Source organism: Stegostoma tigrinum, chromosome 11 (genome assembly GCF_030684315.1).
Source record: "Stegostoma tigrinum isolate sSteTig4 chromosome 11, sSteTig4.hap1, whole genome shotgun sequence".
Taxonomy (NCBI): Eukaryota; Metazoa; Chordata; class Chondrichthyes; order Orectolobiformes; family Stegostomatidae; genus Stegostoma; species Stegostoma tigrinum.
In genome coordinates this window covers 80,893,820-80,902,939 of record NC_081364.1, presented here as the reverse complement: position 1 = coordinate 80,902,939, position 9,120 = coordinate 80,893,820, and the positions used below count along the sequence as shown (strand labels likewise).

General features: G+C 45.5%; 1 non-coding gene across 1 annotated transcript; it reads right to left on the bottom strand.

Annotated features, from left to right (window-relative positions):
- Positions 1-2,439: 2,439 nt before the first annotated feature.
- On the bottom strand, positions 2,440-2,631 carry LOC132210296 (U2 spliceosomal RNA). The gene has a single exon (XR_009446522.1). It is a non-coding gene; the product is annotated as a U2 spliceosomal RNA (small nuclear RNA).
- Between the last annotated feature and the right edge of the window lie 6,489 nt (positions 2,632-9,120).

The window sequence follows — 9,120 nt, the reverse complement described above, 5'->3', positions numbered from 1 at the left end:
TCTGCACACCTTTACAATGATGGATTCTGTTGCTCTCCACAGACATTTGTTTATTGGAAACAATGTAATCTCTCATTTTGTGGATAAAAATCAAAGGAAAGCTTTAAATCCAAACATAGGTTTGGGATGAGTCATGTCCTATAATCCCTGATTGCATTTTCCCTGTCGGCTATGAAACCTGGTGACCGCTGTGACTCTGCCTGGGGGCATTGCAGTCTCTTCAGCTCTTTACCTGGTGTCCATAGCAGCGATGGATCTCATGATGGAAACATAAACCAAGACGTTGTATGATTTCTAGTACATATTTTCTATTTAGTCTTCTGTCCATCACTTCCCTAGAGGCTGAGATACTGGTCTGGGGACCTAGGTGTGAATCCATCTGGAAATAAGAATTTGATGATGACTGTGAATCCATTGTCTTTGTTGGGAAAAACCCATCTGTTCACCGATGGCCTTTAGGGAAGGAAACTGCCATTCTTATCCAGTGATGTGATTATCCCATTATTGAATTTTTTTTTAAAAATGTAAAAAAAAACTCCTGCAAATACGTTTAACTCTGTCTTAATTTATTTGACAGCTGATGGTTCAAACTGCTTGATGGTCACTTTCTCTTTTGATCAAGTTGTGGCCATTTCGTGGTTGAAACCGTAGTAATTCTCGTACAAATAGTGCATGCTCTGACATGCCACTTATGAACCAGACGTCCACGTTGACCATATCCTGAGGCTGTGTACCATGAAAGCGAAATTTTTCACCATCTTATCTACTTGTGCTGCTGTTTCAAGGAGCTATGGACTTGAACCTCCCAAACTCCCGAAAACCTTGAGCATTTCATCAAACTGACTTCCAATGGCAGGAATAGACAGGGTCAGCTTGGATTGATGAACATAATTCAGGCTCAACAAGTCTATTGCAGCATTTTGAGAATGTAATTAGTAGTGAGTGTGGCCACCTCTCTGTACTGTAGTGATACAGATTCCCTGATCCTGATTGCCCCAATGGCTGACTGACACTGTCAAAGTCCCTGGGCTGATATCAAATGATTCCTTGGACATGCTGTGTCAGGATCCCCTGACTGAATCCTGTCTCCCTTGCCCTGACTGAGAACTGTTTCCCTGAGACTTGTAGACGTGACCATTTGGTTGAAAAAAATGCATTAGTTGCCACAGCTGCTGACCAGCCCTTGACTGACTGCTGGTAATAACGATGCTAAGCTGCCTGACTTATGCCTGTGATAAGCAACCAGGCAAGACAGGAGCACTGTGGGACATTAGGTTCTAGTTGAGACATCAAAGTGCAAAAATGCCAGGGAAAGGCAGAGATATTGTGCCAGGCCCTGAGCAGAACATGCCTCAGGTGCTGAAAAGCATGTAGAGTTCTGACAGCAACAATGTACTTTGTGGGCAGGCAATTCTGCATCTTGACGTAGCATTTTTATTTCACTCTGGCTCATTTTGCTAGATCCGCAAGTATCTATTGGTCTGGCTAATGTGAGAAATGGCTTTCGGCGTAATATGCCACTGACTTGGTCATTCACAGTTGTGTCCCACATCAGTGAGTCAGTAATCTGATTAAACTCACAGGCCTCGACTTGCGAAAAATAAAGCAGCCACATGCACATCTGTTTGATTGGTTGCTTTTGCACTCAAATGAAAAATGTGCATTGTATACACCATATCCTTTCCTGGCTCACAGTGTTCCCAAAATATCTCATTCAATACATCCAAGTCATCATCATCAAATTCAAAATTAGTGAATACTTTGATAGCATTTTTTTCTGAAATGCTATTTGTAATGAGGTAGTGTTGGCAGGTGATTTTCTTTTACTTCTGATGCCATGTGTGAATATTCAGGGATGGTGTTGGTGGGAAGGTGCAGCATGTACCAGGGATGAGGCAATAATATTCAGAGCAAGTGCTGAACATGCAGAAAAGGAGAGATTAACGTTTACCTTGGAACAAGCATATTTAGAGAAAGTTGGGTGAAAGTACTGAGAGAAAGCATTTTAGTGGCACGGTGGCTCAATGGTTAGCACTGCTGCCTCACAGCACTCGGACCCGGGTTCGATTCCAGCCTTGGGCGACTGCCTGTGTAGAGTTTGCACATTCTCCCCATGTCTGTGTGAGTTTACTCCCACAGTCCAAAGATGTGCAGGTTAGGTGGATTGGCTGTGCTAAATTGCCTGTTGTATTCAGGGAGGGGTACATTAGGAGGGTTATAGATCTGGCTGGGATGCTGTGAGGTTTGGTGTGGACTTGTTGGGCTGAAGGGCCTGTTTCCACACTGTAGGAATTCCATGATTATGGTTCCAGAGCATTGAGCATATCCCAGCATATCAAGGATAGTAGGAACTTCAAATGCTGGAGAATCTGAGATAACAAGGGGTTTAGACCTAGGATTTTTCAAGTTTTGATCAGTCTGCTTTTAAAATTGGTTTAATAAGACTTCATCATTGCTGGGAACACTGCAATACCACAATAATGCATGGAGAAAGTTCGTATTCCAACTCCCTGCTCCAAAAATCAGTTTAATATAGGGTCCTTAGGCAAAGGACATATCAGATATTAAAGCTGATAGGGACAAATGCTTTTTCTGTGGTGTTGTCTTCACACCAAAACCACTAAAACCAAGGCCATGTTTCCACACATGAGATAGCCACCAACTGTGAACACTTGGTATAATAAACACTTGATCCTATTTTCCACCAGCCTGACTGTGTGCAAAGACTTGTAAATCACTGCTGACAGTTTTTACTGTTGTTTCCAAACTCCTGGGCTTCTTAACCAGGGCAAAGAAGTCAGTTTGCACCAGTGCTTTTTCATCACTTTTCTCGAAAACATCTTCGTAGTGAATGTAGATCATCGAAAATGTACCAATCAGGTGAGGTAGGGCAGAGCTGACGTCACCAACAAGCCTCATCAACCAGCTCCATGACTAGCAGCGGGTCAGTGAGATTGCAGCAACGATCGGCAGAGAACGGCACGCTCAGAGAATGTCCCAGCACAGAGGAAGGTGCTTCAGCCTGTCACTCTCTGCATCAGCTGTCTGTACGGGTAACTTCACCAGTCCTTCCCGATGCCCTGTAAATCTCTCATCATTCAACTCTCTCCTGAGGGCCATGAATAATTCTGCTTCCAGCGCCCTCTCAGGCAGTGCACAGCCGGCAGGAACCACTCGCTGAAGATGGTGGGTCCACCTCCCTTGATAAATGTGACTCTTTGTTACAAAAAAAAGGCGAATCACTATCCCCTCCCTCCAAATCCATCCCACCCCGTCTGTTTCTTTGGAATGTGTAACTGCCTGCAGTGTCAATGTGCCTGCAGTTGCTAAAAGGGTCTGATTTTTGTGCCATCCTGTGCACCAAGCAAACTGAACTGTTAGCAATGCATAAAAATGCCTGCCTCTTCCCAAATCAAATCAAATACTTGAAACAAATTCTAATTCTGATCAAGTAATATCCCTGTCAGGAAGTACTGGGTCACAGTTACAAACAGAATTTCTTAGACTAATCCATCTGACCTGGAATATATGAACTCTGGTCCCCAAACCACTCCAACATCCCTAACGTCACTCCCCGCCCTTCATGGAAATGAGCAGCGTGATGCTGCTGGATATTAAGTTCAGTACCTTGAAAAGTCACAAATGGTTTGGCTTCGACTCCAAACATTCCAATTACAATCTGGTAATTTAGAATTGCAAATTAAGATCCAAGAGCTGCAGAGATATAAAGGATGGAAACAGACTGATTGCTGCAACTTGTCTATTCGAACCAGATATCCTAAGTTATTTTAGTCCCATTTGCCAACATTTGGCCCCTATCCCTCTGTCCCCTTCCTATTCATTTACCAATCCTGATGCTGTTTAAGAGCTGGGATTGTACCACCTCCTCCATACATGCAGCATTCTCTACATGTAAAACTGTCCCTCAGGTCCCTTTTAAACCTTTCGCCTGTCAGCTTAAACCATGCTCTCAGGTTTGGATTCCTTTCCTTGAGAAAAAGATATTGACAATTCACCCCATCCAAGCCCCTCATGATTTTATAAACCTCTGTAAGGTCACGCCTCAGCCTATGACGTTACAGGGAATCAGCTCCGGCCTATTCAGCCACCTCTTCCTGTCGCTCAAACTATTCAATCCAAGCACCACTCTTGTAAATGTTTTCTTTCCTGAAACCTTTCAGTTAAACAATTTTCCTGTAGCAGGGATATTATAACTGAATGCAATATTCAAAAAGTGGCAATGTTCTGTACACCTGCATTATAACGTCCAAACTCCGATACTCAATACATTGATCAATAAAAGCAAGCATGCCAAATGCCTTCTTCACCACCCTGTCTAACTGTGGCTCCGCTTTCAAGGAATTTTGCATCTGCACCCCAATGTCTCTGTTTGGTGACACTCCCCAAGGCCTTACCATTAACTTGTAAGTCCTGCCCTAGTTTGCCTTACCAAATCGCATCACATCACATTTTTCTGAACTCTATCTGTCACTCATAGGCCCATCTGATCAAGGTCCCGTTGTACTCTGAGATAACATTCTTCACTATCCACAACAACATGAATTTTGGGGCCATCGGCAAACTTACTAACCAGCCCTCCTATGCTTCCATCTAAATCATTTATATAAAGTTATGGCTAAGCAGTGTCCCAGCACTGATTCTTGTGACACACCACAGGTCACAGGTCTCCAGTCTGAAATATAATACTCCGCCATCACTCTGTGCCTCCTGCCTTCAAGCCAGTCTTGGATCCAAACCATTAGCTTCTACTGGATTCCATGTGATCTAACCAGTCTACCATGAGGAACCTTTTCAAACACCTTTCCAAAGTGCATCCAAACAATTTTTACCCGCTCTGTCTTCACCAACCTTCTTTGTCACCTCTGCAAAATCGTCATGTTAGTGGGACATGATTTACATCACACCAACACCAGAGTCAGATGACTGGGAACAGTATGTGAAGCAAAATGTGTACATGAGATAACAAAATGTGGAGCTGGATGAATACAGCAGGCCAAACAGCCCACAGCCTCCACAGCCAGCAGCCCCAGAGGAGACAGCCACGCTGAGCCCTGCCGAATTTTCACCATCCCCCAGACCTCCCACTGACTGAGGTCAAACGGTTAGTCCTCAGTAAGGGGCTCACCTTTGTCCTCATTCACCCACACATCCACGAATGACAGTCACGTGAGGACATTGAGCAGTTTTTCTGCCACCTTTGCCTCTCCAGCTATCTTCTCCTCAATCCATCTTTGATCCGCCTCTCCCTCACTCCCTATTTATATCAGAACCCTCTCCCCATTCCGCTTTTCTGATGAAGGGTCTAAGCCCGAAACGTCAGCTTTTGTGCTCCTAAGATGTTGCTTCGCCTGCTGTGTTCATCCAGCTCCACACTTTGTTATCTCGGGTTCTCCAGCATCTGCAGTTCCTATTATCTCTGATACAAAATGTGTACATTACTGGTTGAAAATAATGAAATAATTTCATTGTCTTCAACTTTAAAATCAAATGCTGGAGTCTGCAGCTCAAAAGATATCAGAACCACTGGGATCAGAGGAAACCCACAGTTCATGAAATGCCCAGGATTCAGGGTGATGTCACTGAGCAATTGCCCGTGTGTGATAACATCACCCACTTGAACACAGAGCATTCGGGTCTGCACAAACAGGTGGTGTGCACAAAGGATGTGACGGTCTGTGGAGTGATTGAAAGGAGATTGATCAGAATGATTCAGGAACTGAGGGATATTAATTGTAAGGTCAGGTTGGTGAAACTGAAGATGTTCTGCACAAAGCGAAGGAGACTGATGATCTTTGACAAAGATATCTCAGTCTATGATACTCCCAAACATCCCAGATGTCCTCTTTTTTCAAAAACCGCAACTTCCCCTCCACAGTGATCAAAAATACCCTCGACCGTGTCTCCCGCATTTCCCGCAACTCATCCCTCACACCCCCTATTCGCAATAATAACCAAAATTGAATACCCATTATCCTTACATACCACATGACCAACCTCCAAATCCAATGCATCTTCGTCTGACATTTCTGCCATCTGCAATCCGACCCCACCACCAAAGACATTTTTCCGTTCCTGCCCTTATCTGATTTCCGGAAGGACCGCTCTCTCTGTGACTCCCTTGTCCACTCCACACTCCCCTCCAGCCCCACCACCCCGGGCATGTTTCCCTGCAACCGAAGCAAGTGCCATGCCTGCCCCTATATCTCCCCCTTCACCCCCATCCCAAGCCCGAGGAAGACTTTTCACATCAAACAGATGTTCACCTGCACATCTGTCAATGTTATACACTGTATCCGCTGTTCCCATTGTGGCCTCCTCTACATTGAGGAAACTATACGGAGGCTTGGGGACCACTTTGTGGAACACCTATCCTCTGTTCGCAACAAACAACTACACCTCCCAGTTGCGAACCATTTCAATTTCCAACCCCCCCAACTCCTTGGATGGCATGTCCATCCTGGGCCTCCTGCATTGCCACAATGATGCCACCTGAAAGATGCAGGAACAGCATCTCATATTTCGCTTGGGAACCCTGCAGCCCAAGGGTATCAATGTGGATTTCACAAGCTTCAAAATCTCCCTTCCCTCGACCACATGCCAAAACCAGCCCAGCTAGTCCCTGCCTCCCTAACCATTCCTCCCTTCTCAAGCCCCACCCCCATCCCCTATCCACTATCCTCACGCAACACCCTCCCGACCTATCCATCCTCCCTGGACTGACCTATCTCCCCTTAACTCCACACCTACAGTCACCTTCACTGGTTTGAACCCCAACTCTTTGACCTGTCTGTCTCCTTTCACCCTATCTTCTCCTTTATCCATCTTCTATCCGCCTCCCTGTCTCCCTATTTATTTCAGAATCCCCTTCCTCTCACCCATTTTTGAATAAGGGTCCCGACCTGAAACGTCAAAATTTCCTGCTCCCCTGAATCTGCTTGGCCTGCTGTGTTCATCCAGCTTCACACCGTGTTATCTCGGATGCTTGGAGACTGCTTTGTGGAGCACCTACACTACCCCCTCACTGACCAACCCCCACGCCCGCTTCCCACCTACACTAACCTCACCTCTACTCGTCTCATTCCTGCTTCCTCGACCTGTCCGTCTTCCCTCCCACTACTCGCCCCTCCCTCCTCACTGACCAACCCCTGTCAAATCTCCCTACCTGCCTCACCTTTACTGGCTTTATCCCCAACTCCTTGACCTGTCCATCCTCTCTCCACCTATCTGCTCCACTATCTACCTTCTATCACTGCCTCCCCCTCTCTCTATTTCAGAGCTCTGTTCCCCTACTTCTTTTCTGAAGAAGGGTCCAGACCTGAAACATCAGCTTTCCTGCTCCTCTGATGCTGCCTGGCCTGCTGTGTTCATCCAACTCCACACCTTGTTATCTCAGCCTTCAGCATCAGCAGTTCCTGCTGCCCCCATCACCATTCATGACTGGTTGTAGCAGGATAGTTGCAATCCTTCCACTCTGTCTGTAATGCGTTAGTTCTGCTGTTTGTAATGCAAGCAGTTGAATGCAGTAGCTATAATGGGTTGGCATCAGTTTCAGGTACGCATGGATCTGACCCCGGCATGTTTGCCTGCACTCGTCACTGAACCATTGATCAGCTTCATGGGAATCATAGACTGAGGGATTATCCGGGACAAAGAGTAACAGATTCTGGTGGAATACAATTCTGCTTCTGCTGCTGCTGCTGTGGTTTCCATCACGACATGGATGCCCAGTTTTGAGCTGCAATAAGTGCAATGTAATGTTCCCCAGTTCAGACTGAGTCCCCATTGCCCTTGTACGCAGTGACCTACTCTATTTTCTGATGTGGTAACACTTACATTTTAATATTCTCATTCTACTGACAGTCTCTCCATGGTGTCACATCTCCAACTTGTCACATTGCTCAAAACCCTTTAACATATTCATCTGAACCTTTTCCTTTCCAGTAGGGACAACTTTGGGTGGCACAGTGGCTCAGTGGTTAACACTGCTGCCTCACAGCCCCTGTGATGTCGGCTCAATTCTACCCTCAGATGACTGTGTGGAGTTTGCCTGTTCTCCCGTGTTTGTGTGGGTTTCCTCCAGGTGGTCCACTTTCCACCCACAGACCTAAGCTGTGCAGGCTCGGTGAATTGCCCATGCTAAAGTGCCCATTGTGTGGATTAGGTGAGTAATAGGGGGCTGGGTCTGGATGGCATGCTGTGAGGGTCGGTGTGGATTTGTTAGGCTGGTGGGCTTGTTTCCACACTGTAGGAAGGTTTTTAAAGTGAATGTTTCTCTCCCTGACCATGATTAAGAGCTCTGTACTGTCAGTGAGGCTAGAGTTGTGTAGTTTCAGAACCAAGTAATTTTTTCACCTTGCGCTGTCACTCAATTCTCAGTGTTTGGTGATCCATGTTGGACAGGGTGTTTGAGCAACTTTGACACACGTTTTTGGGATTTATTCAAAAACACAATTTGCTGAAGAAACTCAGCAGGTCTGTCAGCATCTGCAGAGTGAAAGCAAAGTTAAGCTGTTGGACCCAGTGATGCCTTTTCAAAGCTCCCAGTTTCTGCAGCAATTTTTCATTTTTCAGATTTCCAGCATGCACGGTGCTTTGTTTTGTTGAAAATTCAGTCAGTGCTGATTCATTTCTGGAGAAATTCAGCAGGTCGAGATGCATCTGTGGAGACGGAGAAACAGGGTTCAGGCTTTAAGTCCAGCAAGACCCTTCTTCAGAACTGAACAGGTTCGGGAAATGGCCTTTTTAATACCTTACCAGAGGTGGAGGAGGGCTAACAGAAAACAGAGGGTGTTGGGGTGCGGTGCAAAATACAAATCGGCTTTTAATTGTGTTGAAAGAGAAGCAGATGTACAATGGGAGTAAATAAAGTTATGAATGGGGGAGATGGGTTCCCTCAACTGAATGCAATGTTAACAAGACACAAACAAGACAAGGTCACATCGTCTGTGCCATATTGTGTTAATCATATCTTCATTAATAACCCTGAGTGTGTTGAGCATATGTGAACAATCTTATATGTCTACACACATACGCTGATTAAACAGTGTATATAAAATCATTTCTCCTCCGTTCCGTTGCAACCTATCGTGTTTTGTTCAC